At 47.2% G+C, this 21,817-nt stretch overlaps 1 long non-coding RNA gene and 2 pseudogenes across 2 annotated transcripts; all 3 read right to left on the bottom strand.

The window, feature by feature from the left end:
* Positions 1-3,139: 3,139 nt before the first annotated feature.
* On the bottom strand, positions 3,140-7,831 carry Gm46159. 2 transcript variants are annotated; one of them, XR_003948724.1, is made up of 4 exons: positions 7,722-7,831; positions 6,104-6,192; positions 5,518-5,621; positions 3,140-3,177 (listed from the first exon to the last, which is right to left on the bottom strand). It is a non-coding gene; the product is annotated as a predicted gene, 46159 (long non-coding RNA). The 2 variants fall into 2 exon arrangements; XR_001779456.2 differs by lacking the exon at positions 3,140-3,177 and having other exon boundaries at positions 4,738-5,621.
* A 355-nt stretch (positions 7,832-8,186) lies between these two features.
* On the bottom strand, positions 8,187-16,968 carry Tuba5-ps (annotated as a pseudogene).
* Positions 17,052-17,718, bottom strand: Gm15454 (predicted gene 15454; annotated as a pseudogene).

Genomic DNA, 21,817 nt, shown 5'->3' with positions numbered 1-21,817 from the left:
TTGAAGGTGTGGCCTTGTTGGAGTGGGTGTGGCCTTATTGGAGGACGTGTGTCACTGTGGGGGGTAGACTTTTGAGATCCTCTTCTATCTGCCTTGAAGTTAGTCTTCCCCTAGTAACCTTCAGATCAAGATATAGAATTCTCGGTTCCATCTCCTGTGCCATGCCTGTGTGGATGCTGCCATGCTCCTACCTTGGTAATTGGTTGAACCTCTGAACCTGTAAGCCAGCCCCAAATGAAATGTTGTCCCTTATAAGAGTTGCCTTGGTCATGGTGTTTCTTCACAGCAATGGAAAACCCAACCAAGACAAGCTCCTTCCGTACCTTACCCTTCCCAGTTTTCAGGAACCAGCATAGTGTTGAGTGTGCTCCTACATCTAGCTAGTTGCCTGTTGCATAAAGCAGATACTAGGGAAGACAGCAGGCTAAAACAATTGGTGCTCTGACATCATGGAATCAAGACAAAAGAGCAATCCTGTCTTTTCTATGCCCCTACCTTTGGCATCCTGTGTATTTGAATACAGCACTCAAACAACACTTAAGGAACAGATTGCTCCACTCAATGGAATTCTTCTTCCCATACTTAACATTAGAAAAGGTTTTGAAGAAGCTACACCCTTACCTTCTAAAGTAGCCATTCTCAGTCTGTGGGGAGACACACCCACAGGGGTCTCATATCAGATCTCCTTTATATCAGATATTTACACTATGATTCGTAACAGGATCAAAATTACAGTTATAAAGTAGCAACAAAATAATTCTGTGGTTGGGCATCACCACAACATGAGAAACTGTATTAAAGGGTAGAAGCATCAGGAAGGTCGAGAACCAATGGGTTAGAGTCATATGAGAAGAGGGAACATCTTAAGGAAATTCTGCCAACCAAACTGGCCTGTGGGCAAGCCTGCGGGACATTCTATTGAATGACTGATGTGAGAGGGATTGGGGAGGTGCCACTCAGAGAGGGTAGTTCTGGGTGTACAAAAATTAGACTGAGAAGCCCCGAAGGAACAAGCCAGTGAATGTCCTTCCTCCACGGCTTCTGCTTCTGTTCCTACCTCCTGGTTCTTGCCCTGCTTGAGCTCCTGCCCTGACTTCCCTCAGTGATGGACTGTTCTGTGGAAGTACGAATGAAGTAAACTCTTCCCTCTGTGACCTGCTCATGGTCACAGTGTCTTATCATATGAAAAATAAGCCAAACTCAGACAAAAGAGAAAAAGGAAGAAAGGAAGGAAGGAAGGAAGGAAGGAAGGAAGGAAGGAAGGAAGGAAGGAAGGAAGGCCCTTAATCCCAATACTCAAGAGCAGAAACAGGTACATGTCTGTGAGTTAGAGGCCAAACAGGGCTACACAGAGAGATCCTGTCTCAGATGATTTTTTGCTTCTTGTTTGCCAGGGCTACAGTAATAAAGTAACAAACTTAAGACAGAACTCATGGCTGAAGGCTCCTAGGTCAGAGTGTCAGCAGGGCTGGCTTGTGGGGTGCAGTTCTGAGCCTCTGTCCCTAGCATACCTCCAGCCTTCCCTGGACATGAAAGAACCTAGTGGGGAAACCCCCACTCAATTTTCATTCGGCGCACACCCAAGAATCACGAACAGACGACCATCTTGATGTAAAAGCATGAGGTAGTTTAATGACGGAGCTCTGGGCCGACACTATGTAGTCGCCCACAGGAGACAGAGGTGTTGACCACATGGTGGAGCCATAATGGCGGAGCTCCGGTTCGAAACGTATCTCACACAGGAGACAGTGGTTTTGACCCAGAGGCTTGGAAGCTAGGGACTTTTATAGAAAAGGGGTGGGGCTGGGGGAGGAATTGGCACGGTTTTACATGATTGGTCCATTTAAACATCGACTGTCAGAAGGGCGGGAGATAGGGAGGCACTAGGCCAGTCAGGACATGTGATGACGGGCCTGCCCAGGCATGTCCTGGCCTGTTCTGCTATGTTCTTAGCCCCAGGTTTCAAAGCTCACAAACAACTCTTTGGGCTATTTGACATAAATTACATGAATCACATGTCTCAAGTTTTATTTCCTTTCAGACACACTCCCTGTGTGCACATCAGATCCATGTTCTTCCCCTCCCCTTTAAAAGAGAAGATGCTTTCTTCATTTAAAAAAAAAAAAAGATTTATTTTATGTATATGAGTACATTGTCACTGTCTGCAGACACACCAGAAGAGGGCATTGGATCCCATTACAGATGGTTGTGAGCCACCATGTGGTTGCTGGGAATTGAACTCAGGACCGCTGAAAGAGTAGGCAGTGCCCTTGAGCACTGAGCCATCTCTCCAGCCCCTCTTCCTTCATTTAAAAATATATTTCATTACACTTATCTATGTACTTAGGGTACACACCCGCCATGGCAGGGTGGTGGAGGTCAAAGAACAACTTGCTGGAGTTGGTTCTCTTCTTCCTACATGTGGGTCTCAAGAACTGAACTCAGATCAGCTTGACAGTCTTTAACTACTGAGCCTTCTTACCAGCCCTCAACCTTATAACTAAATAATTGTGAGGCAGTGTCTCAAAATATATCCCTAACTGTCCTGGAACTATGTGGACCAGGCTAGCCTAGAGCTCACAGAAATTGGCCTGTCTTTGCCTCCTGACTACTGAGAATACAGGTGTGTGCCACTGCACAAACCTGGCTAAAAACATTGTTTATACTACACTGTGTGTGTGTTCTCTTCTCCCACCAGATCTCAGGAGTCAAACCCAGGTCATCTCTCTTGGCAACAAGCATCTTTACCCGATGAGTGATCTTGTTGCCTCCTCTGCCCTTTTTTAGATAAGGTCTCATGTAGCTAAGGCTGCCCTCAATTTACTGTGTAGACCAGGATAGGATAACCTTGTACTTCTGATTCTCCTGCCTCTACCTCCAGAGTGCTGAGGTTACAGGTGTGTGCCACACGAATCAACTGAATCACATCCCCAGCCCAATTTGTCACTTTAAAAGGATGCTGGTTGTTTGCCTCCTGACCCAACAGTTCCTCTTTTTTTTTTTTTTTTTTTTTTTTTTTGGTTTTTCAAGACAGGGTTTCTATGTGTAGCCCTGGCTGTCCTGGAACTCACTCTGTAGACCAGGCTGGCCTCGAACTCAGAAATTCGCCTGCCTCTGCCTCCCAAGTGCTGGGATTAAAGGCGTGTGCCACCACGTCCAGCCAGTTCCTCATTTTTACTAAAAAAAAAAAAAAATATGTTATTTTTAGTTATATGTACGAGTGGGTGTTATATGTGCATGTAAGTGTGGGTGCCCATGGAGGCCAGAGGAACTGAAGTTATGGGCGATTGTAAACATCCCAACATGGGTGCTGGGAACTAAACTTGGATCCTCTAGAAGGGCTGCAAGTGTTCTTTTCCAGGTCATTCATCTTTTAAAATAGCTGCAAGGACCTCATTGTCACTGAAAACAAACTCTGAGGTGCTAGGGCTTAGGGCTTCCGCAGGTGATTTGGGAAGACACAACTTTTTAAATAACTTGTATTTTATGTGCATTGGTGTTTTTCACTGACTGTCTATCTGTGTGAGGGTGTCAGATCCCCTGGAATGGGAGCTACAGACAGTTGTAAGCTTCCATGTGGGTGCTGGAAATTGAACCCCAGTCCTCTGGAAGAACAGCCAGTGCTCTTAATCACTGAACTATCTCTCCAACCTGGAAGAACCCAATTTAATCCATGATACTTCCCAGTGACTCTGGGGTCTTTCTTTTTGTGGTTGCTGGGATTTGAACTCAGAACCTCTGGAAGAGCAGCCAGTACTCTTAACCACTGAGCCATCTCTCTAGCCCGGTCTTTCTCTTTGTGTGTGTGTGTGTGTGTGTGTGTGTGTGAGAGAGAGAGAGAGAGAGAGAGAGAGAGAGAGAGAGAGAGAGAGAGAGAGAGAGAGAAAGAGAGAGAGAGAGAGAGAGATTTATTTTTAAAATCTGAAGTCTTGTGTTGGAGAGATAGCTAAATGGCTCAGCAGTTAAGAGCACTGACTACTCTTCCAGAGGTCCTGAGTTCAATTCCCAGCAATCACATAGTGACTCACAACCATCTGTAATGGGATCTGATGCTTTCTTCTGGTGTGTCTGAAGACAGCTACAGTACTCATATACATAAAATAAATAAATAATTCTTTAAAAAAATAATCTGAAGTCTCAAGAGGCCTTATAAGTTTTGTTGTTGTTGTTATTTTTGTTTCTTTGGGTTTTTTTTTGTTTTTTTTTTTGTTTTTTGTTTTGTTTTGGTTTTTGTTTTTTTTTTTGCTCTGGAAGCAGTTGTATAAAGTCTAATTACACTGGTGAGGTCTGTGAAGGTGAGACTAGAAAGGAAGGCCCTCCCCACAGCCTTTCCAGCTTAGGCCTCACATGTGAGGGCAGCCATCTTGGGTTGCCCCAACCAATCCCACACAATGAGGTTGAATACCGCCAACATCTAGCCCTGCCTGTTACAGAATCATGAGTGGAGAAAACATGATGGTTATAAACTACCTAGTTCCAGGGTAGTTCTGTGGTGGTGGTGATGGTGGTAGTGGTAGTTTGATTTTTCGAGATAGTATTTCCCTGTGTAGCCCTGGCTGTCCTGGAACTAGCTTTGTAGACCAGGCTGGCCTTGAACTCAGAGATCTGCCTACTTCTGTCTCACAAGTGCTGGGGTTAAAATCGTCTGCCACCACCTCTCAGCTCTAGGTAGTTTATAACATAGCAAACGGTAAGTGAAAGAATCCTGGGCCGCCTTCTTAATGACTGCTTGATTCCTTCTGCAGTCTGTCAGGGCCCAGTGTCTGCCCACCACTCAGAGAAATGCTTGGGTCTCACTGCTGGCTGAGTGGCTGGGAATGGGGACAAAGTTGGGCCTGTATAAAATGAATAGCCCCCTCTGACCTACCTAAAAGCGTCTTCGTGTCTGGGTGAGAAGTGCTCTGGGAGTGCAGAGGAGGGACAGAGGGTACTGAGCGATGCTTTGTTCAGGTGGGCTCCCAGCCAGAGCCTGGGCGCACAGAGCAGACTGTGTGGGCCCCAGAATACTGAAACCTCGTGGGGTAAGAGGAGGAACACAAGTAGCGAGAGGCCTTGGCTATGGGAAAATTGGAATAATTAACCATTAAGAATGAGTGTCTTCAAAAGAGTGTAATTGGGGAGACTGAAGAGTTGTAGAGACGCACAAAGAAGTAGAATGGGAACAGAGGGTTATTATCTGGAGACCAGCGGTGGAGGAACAAGTGCATAAATACAGAAAGGCCCCTTTCCTCCCTTGTGGAGGGTTACAGTCGCAGTGACTGATAATCGCTGAACTCCTCAGACTTCCTGAGCCTCAGTGCTGTTCTAAGCACTGTGTAGCCACCGCTCTGAGGTAAGCAGTATTGTTCTCGTCTGGTTTTACAGAGCAGGAAACTGAGGTCAGTCACCATGGCCAAGAACACAGAGTTGTAGCTGGCAAAGCTAGGGATTCAAGTCCAGGCATTCTGGCTTCAGAATCTGCACTCTTAATTACTAACAACGAGGCTGAAGTCCAGCAAAAGGGATATCCACTCCTACCTTCATGCCTGTACCAGGGCCCACTCTGAGTCCAGCAAGATGGCTCCACTGGGCAAGGGTACTTGCTACCAAGTCTGATGACCCGAGTCTAACGACTCTGGACTCTACATGGTGGAAAGAGAGAAATGACCCTTGTATGCTGTCCTCTGACTTCCACACCACCCCTACACGCACATACACACATATCGGAGCATTAAAAACAAACATTCAAACATTCAGCAACAACAAACCCAGCATAGTCTGCTCTCAAAGGCCTGCATGCCTCGGGAACCCAATCTTCTCCCTTTTAGTCCCAGCCTTCATTAGAGTAATGAGATGGGATCTCCTGCCTCTTCCTTGGATACACAGCCTGCTTTCACCAACCTCCCTGGCACCGTAAGCATAGGCATTAGGGAGTTACTTTGTTCTAAGACAGTACACTGTCCCCTCTGCATTGGTCCTTCATGGTCTGCCTAGCCAACTCCTCCATCCTCACCATCCTGTCACGAGCTCCCCATCTGCTCTGCTTCTGGCCCTCACTCATGCATCCACTCAGAATGGTCACATTATACTGGCATTTGCTCACAGACTAGCTTCCTCTGCCTACCTCTGTTCCTGTTTAGCCCATGGCAAGTAGGTGTCATGCCCCATGTGCTAGAGACCTCTCAGAAGCAGCCATGTCTGGAGATTCTAGTACTGTATCAAGAAGAAGCAGAGAGAGAGAGAGAGAGAGAGAGAGAGAGAGAGAGAGAGAGAGAGAGAGAGAGAGAGAGAGAGAGAGAGAGAGAGAATGAGAATAAGTACAGGCTGCTGGATCTCTTCTATTTCCCTAGGGAAACAGCACAAATTGAGACTAACTCCTTTCTTTTTGTGATGTTTAGCAAATCTGCTTTTTGAGACAAGAGTCTTACTAAATGGCTCAGGCTAGATTGGAACGTGGGATTCTCTTGCCTCTACTTGCCAGATTTGTATTCTTTCTTGGAGGGGTGAGCAAGCCTGTGGGATGGTTTGAGGTGGGTTTACTCTGCACCTTAGGCTGGCCTTGAACTCACCAAGTACCTTAGGCTGGCCTTGAACTCACCATGTATCCTGACATTCTCATCTGGTCTCCCTTTCTCCTTCCAGTTCTTTGCTTTTTCTCTCCCTCTCTCTCCTCCTATTTCCCACTCTCCCTCCCCCACCCATAGAGATCGAACCCAGGCCTACTCAGCTCAGTTCTCAGGCCAGAAGCCTGCTTGCTAAATTCCAACGGAGGTTAGGTTACAGGCTTTGGAGGGTCTCTGGAGTTCCTTCTTACTTAGGCCAGCCCTCTCGTCTTTGGTCCTTGGATCCCTACTCCAAGGCCTCCATGGGGCCAGCTGCCCATGGAGTCCTGGGGCCTGTTAGAAACGGGTGACTCTGCCTGCATTAAGTCATCCAGGCAGGTTACTGTAGCACCACTTGAGATGGGATTCATAGTCGTGCCCACTTTGAGCCCTTAATAAGATTCATTAAGGGTCAACAGATTCAGACTTAACTCGTGCTCATCTTTTATTTTTATTTATTTATTTATTTAGAGACAGGGTTTCTCTGTGTAGCCCTGGCTGTCCTGGAACTCACTTTGTAGACCAGGCTAGCCTCGAACTCAGAAATCCGCCTGCCTCTGCCTCCTGAGTGCTGAGATTAAAGGTGTGCGCCACCACACCCGGCTTGCTTGTCTTTTAAAGATTTATTTTCAGTATTTTGTATGTATGAGTATTGTGCCTGTCTGTGTGTCTGTGCACTACAGTGTTCCTAATGCTGAAGGATGCTGAACCTCCATGTGGGTGCCGGGAATCGAACCTGTGTCCTTTGTAAGGACAACTGCTCTTAACCAATGACTGAGCCAACTCTCCAGCCCCTCAGATTCAACTATCTATCTATCTATCTATCTATCTATCTATCTATCTATCTATCTATCTATCTATCAATCATCCTTCCATCCATCTATTTTGGGTTTTTTTGAGACAGGGTTTCTCTGTGTAACAGCCTTCACTTTCCTTGAACTCTCAGAGATCTTCCTGCCTCTGCTGGTATTAAAGGCATATACCACCATACCTGGCTCAGACACAACTATTAAAGCAAGAATTTTTCTTCTCCATCCTCACTCCCTCAGGACAACTGTCTTAGTTAGGGTTCTATTGCTGCAAAGAGACACCATGACTACAATTCTTGCAAAGGAAAAGATTTACTTGGGACTGGCTTACAGTTTCAGAGATTTAGTCCATTTTCAACACAGCAGGAAGTCTGGCAGCTGCAGGCCAACATGGTGCTGAAGAAGGAGCTGGGAGTTCTACACCTTGATCTGTAGGCAGCAGGAAGAGAACTGATTCCAACTTCTGAGACCTCAAAGCCCATCCCCACAGCAACTCACTTCCTCTAGCAAGGCCACACCTACTGCAACACCCCCCCCTCCCATAATCCTAATAGTGTCATTCCCTATAGGCCAAGCATTTACCACATGAGTCTATGGGGGCCGTTCCCATTCAAACCACCACAGTTCCCAGTATCAAAAGGGCATGGCAAGGGTCTTCCGGGGATTCAGCCCTATAAAGATTTAACAAAGAGGAATGTTCTCCCCCCCTTATTTATTTATTTATTTATTTATTTATTTATTTATTTATTTATTTATTTATTGAAACACAATCTGTGTGACTCTGACTAGCCTGGAACCCACAGAGATCTCCAGAGTGTTGGGATGAAGCCAGTGGAGCCAACACACCCAGCTTTGTTTCTATTTATTTTAATGTGTAGGAAAACAGAGTGGAGCCAGAGGTGCAGAGTCAGGACGATCAGAAGTCAGGGTCATCCTTACCTAGACAGTGAGCTCAAGTCTGGCCTGGACTACATGAGACCCCCATATCAGAAAAGCCAATTTCCACTCCCCTCAAAAAGAAAATTAGGAGGTTGTGAGGTTGTGGGGAGTGTAGAGAGCCTGGATTCTGTGACATCCTTAGCAAATGTGTATTATTGGCATAGGCACAACCATGTTCAGGACCCTAGGCTCTGACCCAAAGAGCAAAGGCCAAGCCTTCCTTGTAGTCCATGTGTGGATGTTGAGTATGTGTATAATATGCCCACCAAACCTTTCTCTTCCGTGGATATCTCAGGCTTGAAGACTGCTTCCCTGCAGTGGCTGCTCCTCCTGAGATAAGCTAACCCTGCCTCCTTGATCCAGCTGTACACCCTAAACCCTGCCTCTCTGTTTATCTATATGTAATAACCCTACCTCTTTATTTGGCTGTGTGTCATGACCCCGTTTCCTTGTTTAACCAGGCGGCAGCTGGTTTATCAAAGAGCATGCTCTAGCTTGCTCCTTGCACCTATAACCGACTTACATTGTAGGGAACTCATCACAAAGGGTACTGAGGTTAGGTGTCCAGCCCTCACTGGATTTCTCTCCTTCCTGTTGCCTGGGGCAGCGTGTGGGAGGCGTGGTCTCTTTTGTGATAGGAACTTATAGAGACTGCAGATGAATTTATGTACCTAGAGAGGGGGAAAAGAAGAAAGGAAATGCCATCTCACCCATTTGTCCATGGAGATATGGGCAGCACAGATGAATGGATCTGTATCTATGGTGGTTGGAATATGCTCGGCCCAGGGAGATGGCACTTTTAGGAGGTCTTGTTGGAGTAGGTGTGTCACTGTGAGCATGGGCTTTAAGACCCTCATCCAGACAGGCGGATTTTTGAGTTCGAGGCCAGCCTGGTCTACAAAGTGAGTTCCAGGACAGCCAGGGCTATACAGAGAAACCCTGTCTCAAAAACCCAAAAAAAAAAAAAAAAAAAAAAAAAAAAGAAAAAGAAAAAGAAAAAGAAACTCTCATCCTAACTGCCTGGAAGCCAGTATTCTGCTAGCAGCCTTCAGATGAAGGTGTAGAACTCTCAGTTTCTCCTGCACCATGCCTGCCTGGATGACACCATGTCCCCACCTTGATGATAATGGACTGAACTTCTGAACCTGTAAGCCAGCCTTAATTAAATGTCCTTACAAGAGTTGCTTGCTTTGGTCATGGTGTCTGTTTACAGCAGTAAAACCCTAAGACGGCATCCTTTCTAGGTACTTTGATAAGGCAGCTTTGCCTAACCTCTTTCCCTTCCCGTATGGAAACTATCCTTCTGGTTCCAGCCCTAGGAGCAGTGGAGAATCAGGTTGGCTGTCAGAAACAGCTTTGGAGGAAAATATTCCCAGATAGAGGGCTAACCATGGATATAGTTGTGGAGCCAAGGTACAGCAGTGGGAACTGGTGCTGTTTAAAATGGGGAAAGGGAACATGAATCAAAAAGAGACAAGCCCAAGCCATCTGGGCCATCAGATTCAAGAGGACTGAGTAGCATAGGCTGAGAGCCCTGAGTTCTAGGTCAGGTTGATAGGGAATAGAGGACAGAGCCAAGCAAGGGACTGTCAGATCTCTCCACTCACAACTCCAAACATTGGAAGATAGGAAGTAGAGAGAGCCAGCACCAGGGAATGTCACTTAAGCAGGTCCACAGATCTAATTCAGTGCAAACAGCAGTTTATATAGCTCTTCCGTGGAGGTCAAGTCTATAGACCTAGGTCCTGAACTATGGTTTCAACAAAACCCTTCTGGGGGTCGATCAGGCAACCCTGATTACAGGTAATCTGTCTCTCCGTGGAGTGGATGATAGTCCTATTCTCCTGAACACAAAGCAAGGCCACAAGTGACATTCCCAGGGAACATCAAAGTGCATTAGTGCTTAAAGTCTGCCCAGAGCCAGGCACAGCAGGACTCCCCCAGCCCAGCACCCGAGAGAGGCAAGACAGAAAGCTCATGAGTTCGAGATCAACATAGGCTCTAGAGAGGCCCTGTATCAAAGGCCAAACAAAACCAACCAACCAGCCAACAAGAATCTACCCACCCCAAATAGCAGAGGCATGAACAGTGTCACCCCAGAATTAAAGTCCCAAACTCAGAGTAGGTTAAGAGTATTGAGGGTTCCCATTCCTCTGGTTGGGACTGGGGCAGGGCTGGGTTCTGCTCAGTGGTCTTACTAAGAGCAGAATCTGTCTTCTAGAAGGTTCTCTACCTTCAGGGAGCACAAGTCAGCCACCCATGCCCGTGGACTTGTCAAGTACATCATGAAACAGAAGCCTTCCTGACATGGCCTATTAGTCTCTAGCTACCAACACATGGCTGTCTAATTCCATGTGTTCAGACATGGCTAGCCTTTAAAACAAGTTTCCTAGCAATCTCATAAGATTTTAATTTTCTGTCAAAAAGAACTTTTTAAAAAGTCACTTCATGGGCTGGTGAGATGGCTCAGTGGGTAAGAGCACCCGACTGCTCTTCCGAAGGTCCGAAGTTCAAATCCCAGCAACCACATGGTGGCTCACAACCACCCGTAATGAGATCTGATGCCCTCTTCTGGTGTATCTGAAGACAACTACAGTGTACTTACATATAATAAATAAATAAATCTTTAAAAAAAAAAAGTCACTTCATATGTTTATGAACAAAAGACTCTCTTTTGGAATCCTGCATGCTGGATTCTGTGCCTCTCTATAAAGCCCTGGCGTGGAGCTTTGTGTTTTTTAAGATGGCCGCAGCAGGTAGCTTGTGAGTTCGACTTCTACTGCCCTCTGTTGGCCATGTGGGGGAAGGTTAGGTTAAAAATGTAGGCTTGATTTCTTCCTGGCATTGACCTTGAGGAGATCCTATCCCAGAATGCAGAGCAGATAAAGATGTAGATGCATTCAGGATAACTGTAGAAGACTCAGCCTTCTATTGGGATGGACTTGGGACAGGGAGTACGTCAGAACCCACATGAAGTAAAGCAGGCCCGCCCAGTGCTGAACCCACCTTGTCAGGATGGTCTACTCAGCCAGGTAGGTCACTGCCAATATCTTCCTCAGATGCTGCTCCATGCAGTCCCTGGTAGCCAAGGCCAGCCTGCCCTTTCACTAAAGATGATGACTAAGGATACAGACAAGATCCATCTGTTGGACCAAATTCCACATCACTGTGACTCTGACTGTATTTGCAGTGGTTGGGGGAACAGTAGAGTTAGTGACACAAAACTGGGAGACACCAGGTGCTATACTGTATCCACTTCTTCATAACCGTCTTAAACCCATTCTTCTCCAGAGAAACCAACTCCTCTCTGGCCTCCAAGGACTCTTTTCCATGTCCTGCCTAGAGACAAGTGCACAGAGACCTGCTGGTACATATCAGGGCAAACTGTGGTCAAGGCAGGCCTGGGTCTCAGGGATGGCTGTGGTCGTGCTCAGCATACAGGCTACCTGTTGTACCTTGGATAGCTTGTATTCCAAGCATGGGGTTGGGGGTCTGGGGGGAGGCTGGGAATGGATGTCATCCTAAGAAGAAACAGGAAGTAGTCTAGTAGCTGGTTCTTTGTACCCCAGGAAGGGTCTGCACAAAAATCCCATAACTGGCTGGGCAGTGGAGGTGCATGCCTTTAATCCCAGCACTTGGAAGGCAGAGGTAGGCAAATCTCTATGAGTTCAAGGCCAACCTGGTCTATAGTGTGAGTTCCAGGACAGCCAGGACTATACACCAAGTCAAGACAAATCAAAACAAAAGATCTCAGAACTGGGGAAAGGACAATTACTTGATATCTGACATTTTCCCACCTTGAAGGAACAAGGAAACAGGGCGTGGTGACAGAAACCTGTAATTCCAGGGGCTGGTGAGCTATCTCAGCAGGTAAGGGCTGCCACCAGGTTCAAAGACCAGAGTTCAATCTCTTGAATCCATGCGGTTGGAGGAGAAAACAGCTCCACAGGCTGTCCTTTGAGCCACACATATGTTGTATTATGAGCACTGTAGCAAGCATGCTTGTGCACATAGACCCTCACAGAAACACACTAAACAAGAAAAACAGTGCAAGAAAGAAAGAATCCTGTAATTTCAGCACTCGGGAGGGTACGGCTTAGGGTCCTAAGCTCCAGGACACCCTTAAACAAACAGGGACAACTGGGAAAGTTTGAATACTTATTTGGTATTCTTTTTTTTTTTTTTTTTTTTTTGGTTTTTCGAGACAGGGTTTCTCTGAGTAGTCCTGGCTGTCCTTGAACTCAGAAATCCGCCTGCCTCTGCCTCCCGAGTGCTGGGATTACAGGCGTGTGCCACCACTGCCTGGCCTTTGGTATTCTTTAAAAAAACCCAAAACTTAGTGTGTGTGTGCATTCATGTGTGTGCCTGTGTGTATGAGTACATGTGTATGTGCATGCACATGTGTGTGTGTACATGAGTATGTGTGCATGTGTGTGTGTGTGTGTGTGTGCACATGGCACAGCATGCATGTCAGAGAACAGCTTGCCAGTGTCAGTTCTCTTCCCACTCTGTGGGCTCCAAGGGATCACACTCGACCCTCAGGCTTGGCAGGCACTGCCTTTCTCTTGTCGAACCACCCCACCAGTCCTCATTTAGTGCTTTTATTTGGTATCCCCTTATGTGGGGAAGTATTATTAATTTTGCTAGGTATAAAAATAGATGTGGAGCCGGGCAGTGGTGGCACACACCTTTAATCCCAGTCCTAGAGAGGCAGAGGTAGGTGGATCTCTGAGAGTTCATGCCCAGCCTGGTTTACAGAGTGAGTTCCAGGGCAGCCAGGATGACATGGAGAAACTCAGTCTTCAAACAAACAAGAATGGCTGTGGAGCTAGAGAGAGGGCTCGGTAGTTGGAAGCTTACTGCTCTTGCAGAAGACCCAGGCCACTCCCAACTCTGACACAATGACTAACCACAGCCTGTAACTCCAGTTCCATGGGACCTAACGCCTCTGGCCTCCTCCAGTCCCTGTATTCATGTGCACACACTCCCACAAAGGCACACACACACACACACACATAGTTAAAAAGAGTAAAATCCTTTTAAAAAGTAAATACAAATTAAGCATAAAAACACTAAACATAAATATATATCATAATCAAGGTTGTTTCCCCTTCTAAACAAAATAGTCACTTCCAGCCAGTGCCATTGAGGGCAGCAAGTTCACCGGTTCCTAAAGGCGGTGAGTCTTTCTCAGAGTAGCTAAATCTTTCCTAATGTGGGAATGACAACAGCTGTATCCCAAGATGTTCCCTGCTTTGCAGTCTGAACTACAGAACACTCCTTACGTCAGCAAATAACTATGACCTGTAAGTGCAGGGGCCCAGGCCTCCTTGCCTCCCGTCCCTTGTGGTCACCTTCATAGCAGTGTGACAGCACAGAAGACAGAGCTTGCTTTTTTTTTTTTTAAGATTTATTTATTCATTTTATGTTCATGAGTGTTCTATCTGCGTGTATACCTGAATGCCATTACAGATGGTTGTGAGCCACTGTGTGGTTGCTGGGAATTGAACTCAGGACCTCTGGAAGAACAGCCCATGCTCTTAACCACTGAACCATCCCATCTCTCCATCCCCCAGAGTATGCTTTCTAATGTCACCACCGCTATGTTTAATTTTTCTAAAGTCTTATGCTAGAGCAGTAGTTCTCAACCTGTAGGTTGAGACCCCCAGAGGGGTCCCATGTCAGATATCCTGCATATCAGATATTTACATTATAACTTATAACAGTAATAAAATTAGTTGTGAAGCAGTAACGAAAATAATTTTATGGGGGGGGGCAGGGATCTCCACAATGTGAGGAACTATAGAAAAGGCCTGCAGCATTAGGAAGGTTGAGAACCACTGTCCTAGAGTAAAAACCCCATAAAACTATGCCAGCACCCTAGGAATGGGGCGGGTCACAAGGTGGAGATTAAATACGTTTATTACTACAAGAGGAAATGACAGTATTTACAAGTGCAGAGCACAAGAAGCCTTCTGCACACTCTAATCTGATGAAGGCCTTTCTGTATGTCCCAAATTGTTCTCGGAGCCAGATGTGTGATGCACATGTACAATTTCCGCACCCCAGAGGCTGCGGCAGGAGAAGCTCAAGCTCCTGGTTAGAGTGATCTACGTAGCAAGACACTGTGGAGGTGGGGAGCAATTCCCTTCAGATGGTGAGCCCTATCGTGGTCCTGCCCTGGTATATCTGAACAAGGAAGCCACTCCTTTGGCTTCTGGCCCATATGCCTCACTTCTCAGACAAATTGAGGGTTACCTGCCCTATCCTTTCCAGTCCTAGTGCATTTATGTCTCCTGGAATTTCTCCTAGGAACCACACAGGTTATGTGCTAATCTTTCTCTTCACCTTCAACTTGCCTTGAACCCTGTGGGACACCAGTTTACAAACTGGATGTTGCCCTAGGACTTGTCGGCAGCAATAGCAGCTTGCCCATTCACAGGCACTAAGTTTCCATGGTAGAGCAGATGGCAGGCCGTGTACTCACCGTTCCTGACCAACTGATTAGAAAGTTCAAGGCTCACTGATCTTTGACACAGAGCTGCTTATGGTGGGCCTTCTCAGCAGGGACAGAGGTCATCAGTGGAGACTGGATCCAGGGTAGAGCACTGCGAATTCTGGTTTCTTTAAAAACCCAGTTATGTTATGTGACTGTGTTTTCATTTTAATCCCAGGTGTGGGATAAGAGGCTGCTTCACAGCCGGTGATTATGTTTTGCCTTGTGAACTAGCAGGGGTGTGATTTTTGCCAGTTACATATAGTTCAATGCTGGGGACTCTGGAGAGGGTATAACTCCCAGAGCCCCAGGAAGGGCCAGGGCACTATGGAAAGAGGCTGCTGCTTCTGGCTGCTGCTGTTGAAGTTTGACAAGAAGTTGGAGATATCCTGACGACAAAGATTAGACTTGCCCCAAGGACCTCAACGTCCCTAATCAGCAGGAAATAGTCTATTTTGTTGGCTTAAAGATATCTACAGCCCCTTTCCCCTCTAACCATCTTTCTCTCCTACCTAGTGTTGGGGGTCAGAAGGGATCAGGGTAGGATAAGTATTAGACGAGAGGTAGAGATATAAGAACCCAATAAAATACTAAAAAAAAAAAAATGCCACTAGGGCAGGGTACCAAAATGACCTGGAACTCCAAAAGGTCCACACCGAGGGCACCATCAAATACCTGGTATTGGCGATGGCAGAAATGACCTGGCCAATGAACCTGTTGTAGGTCAAAAGCTCAATGTTCAAGCTGCAGTGACAGATGTCATAGCTGGCCTTGCAGTTTACCACGAAGGTCCAGCCTGAGGACGTCAGAGTTGTGTTGAGACTTAAAGGTGGAGTTGTAGGGCTCTCCAAGTGCTGTGGATACTTAAGGGTCTGGGTAGAGAGAAAAAAAAAAACCCAACTTTTTACTTGAGATAAAGGTAGGGTTGTTTTAGCAGGGAGTTAAAAACCAAGCTGAGCTGCCTCATGGTGCTGGAAGGTCAGCAAGCTCTTGGGCACAGTGTACTGGTCTGTCTACAGAAGGGACATCACTGTTAAGGATACAGGTGGCATGTCCCTTGTCTAGAACCCCTCTCTCTTAGGGAACACTTGACTGTTCATACAGTGATTACCTAAATACATTTTCATTCCCTTCCACATAGTAAAGATTTTGAAGTATAGTTTATACTCCTATATTTTATATGTAGAACGAATGGTTTCACAAGCCTGTATACTTATATAACCAAACCACACAAGAAATAGAAATTATATAACCAAACCAATGAAGATATAAAAACTCCCATCATCACCCAAATGGATCTTACGTCATTTTGCTTTACCTCTATAGAGATAAAGAAAGCATACAAGAGGCTTGGAGTTCTTGGCACAGGTGGCCTAGACAGGACAGGTGAGATGGTTGACTCTAGACAAATCGTCACATCCCACCCCACCCTGGAACCTCAGAACCTGCAGGTTTACCAAGTACCCTAGCAATTCTGATAGTGTTCCTTGGGCCAGAAAGGCATCCATCAACCAATTATGTGCATAATGACAGTACAAGAAAGGTCTAAAAAAAAAGCCCAGGAGGCCGGGCGGCAGTGGCGCATGCCTTTAATCCCAGCACTTGGGAGGCAGAGGCAGGTGGATCTCTGAGTTTGAGGTCAGCCTGGTCTACAGAGTGAGTTCCAGGACAGCCAGGACTGCACAGAGAAACCCTGTCTCGAAAAACAAACAAACAAACAAACAACAACAAAAAGCCCAGGAGACGCTTTGTTTTACCTTCATTCTGAGGAGGGGAGCACAGAACCCAAAGGCCCCAGTTTCTACTGCAGCGCTGACCATGTCTACACCAACGCTGTAGAGCACTAGAGCCAAAGAACTGGCTCCAGCTGGCCTCACTCTCAGACTAAGGAGCAAACTGGAAAAGCATTTAAGAGCTAAAGGAGGCTCTCCCAGCTGGAGGGATCTACAGAGTCCAAGAACAACAAGCGGGGCTGATAGACATAGATCACAGTTCAAAGAAGGTTAGGACCAGATAGTTGGGCAAGCGAGGAAGCAGCCAAGAGAAGTGGGAGGAACTCTGGGTAGAGCCGGCTATTCAAGCTTCCAAGCCCAAATCCAACACCAAGCAGGACACAGAGCTCCCCCTAGGGGATGGCTGGATAGATAGAAAGCACAGCGGAATGACGTCTGCGGTAACAGATGCAGTTCGTGGTTCTCCCATTTCCTGTTCATGGTAATCTTCTTCTTTTTTTTTTTTTTTTAACAGATCTTGCCTGAGTTTATTTGTAAGAACAGCATAGGACACTGGTCATCTGCAAATACTGTGTGGGGAGGTGTGTCACAGCAGTCCGTCTGTCTTCACACTGGCAGGAGTCATTTCTATGGGGCCTTCACAGGGGCCTGGGTACCTTTGGGGGCCTGAGCACCTTTGGGAGCCTGGGCTGGAGCTGAAGCCTGGGCCTTAGCTGGAGCTTTGGCCCCTGCCTTGGTTTGGACCTTAGGCTTCGGTTGGCAGAGCCTCTGACCCTTGGCCATGTAGCTTCGAATCCGCTTCCCAAGCTTAGGGTGAGCGATGAAAGCCAGCCGCTTGAGTTTGGGGCCTTTTGGCATCTTGGGCTTGATGGCCTGAGGCTTCACCAGGGCCTTGATGGCCTCTGCGCGCGCACTCACTGCCTTTGCATTGTTGGCCTGCATCTTCTTCAGGCCTTTCTTGTTGTGTTTCTTGGCAAAGCGCATGTTCCTCAGGAACTTGGGGTCAACCCCCTTAAGAGATTCGTATCTTTGCGACCGGGGTTTCTTGATGCCATTTCTGTGCCATTTGCGGGACTGGTTGTGTGTGGTGTGGTTCTTGGACTTGGCCATGTTTGCACGGTAACCCGCGGCCCCCGCAGCGCCTGAGACCGGAAGAGAAAAAAACCATGGTAATCTTCTAAGGCAGAAAGAGAGGGCTAAGGACTAGTGACCTCCTGCCGATGCCAAGGCCACCTGGTTCCATGCGCCAGGTTTCAGATTCATTTCATGACCAGATCGATGGTCTCCTCTCCCATTAGTACACTGTCATGGGCACAGTTGCCTCTGATCATGAAAGAGCTGCCCACAAATGCCAGCTCCTAATTCATCTTGAGAGGAAGGAGAAAGACAGAGGCAAAAGGGTCTAATCTCATTTCCTGAGAGGGCCCGAGGCTCTGCAAGCTTTGCTGTGATGGCGCTGTTTAAGGGTAACAGCACAGCAGAGGGCTGGACGTGCCGATCTCTGTGGACCCACTTCTGTTTGTTTTTGTTTTTTGTTTGTTTGTTTGTTTTTTCGAGGCAGGGTTTTTCTGTGTAGCTCTGGCTGTCCTGAAACTCACTCTGTAGACCAGGCTGGCCTCGAACTCAGAAATCCGCTTGCCTCTGCCTCCCAAGTGCTGGGATTAAAGGTGTGCGCCACCACTGCCCAGCGTGGACCCACTTCTAAATCCATGTTCCCATTGGACAGAGAAGGCATCTAAGGCACCATTAACACTCCATTCTCTAGCTAGGCGTGGCAGTGTATGTCTATAGTTCCCGCCCATGGAAGACGGAGGCAGGAAGATCAAGAGTTCAAAGTCAACCTCGCTCTATAGTGATTTTGAGGCTAGCCTGGGCTACATGAGATGAGAGCCTGTTCTAACAATCTCTTCTCTCTGATTGTTAGAACTCCATTTTGCCTGGCAAGGAAATCAGTCTTCAGAAGAATCTTGCTTTACTATGGAGTAAGAAACAAAGGAGAAAGCCCAGCCCACAGTTTAACACCTAAAATATCAGCTTCATAAAGGTGGGGGAAGGGTACAGTTGTCAGGAAACTGGGGGACTTCAGATGCAGAAGATGGGACCAGTCAAGTTCACACAGGTCTATCCTGTTAGAGGGCCCATTACAGGTCCATCCTGTTAGAGAGCCCACTTCAGTCAAAGCTAAGCAAGGGGCTGTCAGGAATGTTCTCAACTCCAGCTCCTTGGGCTGCACTATCCTCAGAGCCTGAGTGGGGAGAAAAAGAAGGTTAAGATTTTTATTCTCTCCCGTTCCTTTCCGCATACCAAGCCTTCATACCAGGTCTGACCCTTGACTCAAACATCTGGTGGTTTCTAGGCAGAACAAGCCACTAATCCCCCTCTTAGCAAAGCACAGGAACTCCTCCTGTCCGCAGACCCCCTCCCCTGGATTCCCTAGCTCCTCCCTCCCCAGCGCTCAGCTTCCAGACAAAAGCCATAGGCTTCAGGCTCTGGTGTTGTTCTTGGCAAGGGACCACCTGCATTCTAAGTGTTTTCTCCCTAAGAAGGGCTTCCCACTGATTTCAGGGCTGGCAAGAAATATGGGCTGCCCTCACAGCTGTGACAGCAGGCTCCAGGTCCACAAAGACAGCCTGGGGGATATGTTTCCCAGACTGTCTCACTGAAGAAGGTGTTGAAGGACTGAATCCTTTCTGCACCCAGGATCTTGCCTGTCAGCATGGTGTGTCATGGGCTATGTCCAGGTCCAGGCCATGGAACCCTTTGTGTCTGCAGGGATACCCATCTAGACCCTGGCTTGGTCAGGAGAATGGGGGATACATTCAAACTGATAGGGAAACAGAGCAGCATGGCATGCTGTATGTGGGGAGCAGCGAGGGACCTGAAGAGCCATTTTAAGAAGAGCCCTTCACCCCAAGGCTGAAGCTGTGTGTTGTTGGGTTTGAAATCCCAAAGACTGGGCTCTCTTTCTAAGTCTTCCTACACTTGGAAACCAACAACCTCCGGAAGCTCACTCTCCTTCACTTAGGGAGACAGTGAGTGAGCTTGGATCTTGCAGGACAGGAACTAGAGGAAGCCAAAACCAATCAACCAAATCCCACTGCATCTCTGCCTTCTGTTGTCTCTGGCAAGTGCAAAGAGTCTGTATGCCAGGGCAGATGTACTCAGAGCTTCCAGCTTCCAGCGCTGGGCCTTGGAGAGGTCTCCCCCATGGTAGCACCTCTGTCTCCTCCACATTCCCAAGGGGCAGAATCAAGTGAGGACTAAGGGAGTTATATCCAGTCTTCTGAAAATGTGCCCACACTCACCCGTCGCTGACTCCCACAGTAGAGACAGGTCAGCTCAGGCTGGTTTCACATTCAAGGGTCACACAAGAGGCTGGAAGACCTACCACACCTTCAGCTCTCCTCACCCTGGAAAGTTGTATAATGTGGAGACTCTCCTATTCTCTCTCTCTCTCTCCCTCTCCCTCTCCCTCTCCCTCTCCCTCTCTCTCTCTCTCTCTCTCTCTCTCTCTCTCTCTCTCTCTCTCTCTTTTTCTCGAGACAGGGTTTCTCTGTGTAGCCCTGGCTGTCCCGGAACTCACTCTGTAGACCAGGCTGGCCTTGAACTCAGAAATCTGCCTGCCTCTGCCTCCCAAGTGCTGAGATTACAGGCGTATGCCACCACCACCCGGCGATTTTCTCATTTTTTTAAGACTCTGTGTGTGTGTGTGTGTGTGTGTGTGTGTGAGAGAGAGAGAGAGAGAGAGAGAGAGAGAGAGAGTTTGGTGTATATATGTGTGGTATATGCCCACATGTGTATGGGTATGCTTGTACCTGAGGCCGTAAAGGAGCCAGAGGACAGAAACCTGGAGGCAGGAGCTGATGCAGAGACCAAGGAGGGCTACTGCTTACTGGCTTGCTCCCCATGGCATGCTCAGCCTGCTTTCTTATAGAACCAGGGACTACCAGCTTAGGGATGGCACTACCCACAATGGGCTTGGCCCCTCCCCCATCATCACAATTAAGAAAATATCCTACATATGAATCTTATGGAGGCAAGTTTTTGTTTTGTTTTGTTTCAGTTGAGGTTCTTTCCTTTGGATGACTCTAGCTTGTGTCAAGTTGACATAAAACCAGTCAGGACAGTCCCCACAGTGCAGAGGCAACTCATAGCTACTGGGGATCTGAACTCGGGTCCTCAGGCTTGCATAGCAACACTCAGCAGCTGCCTCTGAGGCAGCTCTCCAGGCCTCCCCATTCTTCACCCCAACACCCATTCCAGAGGGCAAAGGGTCTGGTTTGGCTTTAAACAGGACCTCATTCTGTAGCTCTGGCTGGTCTCAGACTTGCACACACAGTCCTGCCTCTGCCTTCACAGTGCTGGGATCAAAGGCATGGATCATTGCACACATCTTTTTTATTTTATGTACATTGTAGCTGTCTTCAGACACACCAGAAGAGGGCACTGGATCCCATTACAGATGGTTGTGAGTCACTGTGTGGTTGCTGGGAATTGAACTCGGGACTTCTGGAAGAGCAGTCAGTGCTCTTAACCGCTGAGCCATCTCTCCAGCCCTGTTAGTCTTAGTTTAACTGTTGTATTATATTTGTGATCACACTGTCTTGGACAAAAAGTGGCAAGCAGAGATGAAGGATCATTAGAAAAGTCTCCAGGGCCTACTATCACCCCGTTCTTTAAAGAGAACTTCAGGTCCCTGGGGTGCTTTTGTGTGTACTTCTTAATCAGACTAGAAATTCAAACCAAGCCTTCACAGGGTGTTACCATTTCCCCGGTACATAGCAAGTCACAGTTTCCCAATCCCCGGCTGGAAGAAGTGGATGAGAGCAGCCAGGCTAGCCCTCAAAGTGCCACCAAATTGTACAATATAATATTTCACTGTCGCGCATTTGAGACAGTGTGGCTGCGTTTTAGTTATTTGGGCATATTTAGATGCATGTAATACTTGGCACGATGTTACATAGTTTGCACGGATCTATTTTTAAAAGCTAGGATCATTTGTAATATTGTGTTTACCAATTTGAAGTAATGTTGGTGCTTTTTCAAAGTCTTTAATGGCAAATTGGACTGTTCCCAAGTTCCACAAAGCTATCCTAATGTTACTGGTTTGGTTCACGTGAAAGGAGGAAGCTCGCTAACTAGTCATTTGGCTCTGAGAATCGGTTTGACAGGGAGAAGCACCTCCCACGCACAGAAGGGACCTTCTATAAGGGCAGGAACTATCCTCTAACACAGCCTCAGGGCCTTTACGTGGGCGTG

Source organism: Mus musculus, chromosome 1 (genome assembly GCF_000001635.26).
Source record: "Mus musculus strain C57BL/6J chromosome 1, GRCm38.p6 C57BL/6J".
In the NCBI taxonomy this organism is placed as follows: Eukaryota; Metazoa; Chordata; class Mammalia; order Rodentia; family Muridae; genus Mus; species Mus musculus.
The sequence above is the reverse complement of the archived record's forward strand: the minus strand, read 5'-3'. Positions and strand labels throughout refer to the sequence as shown.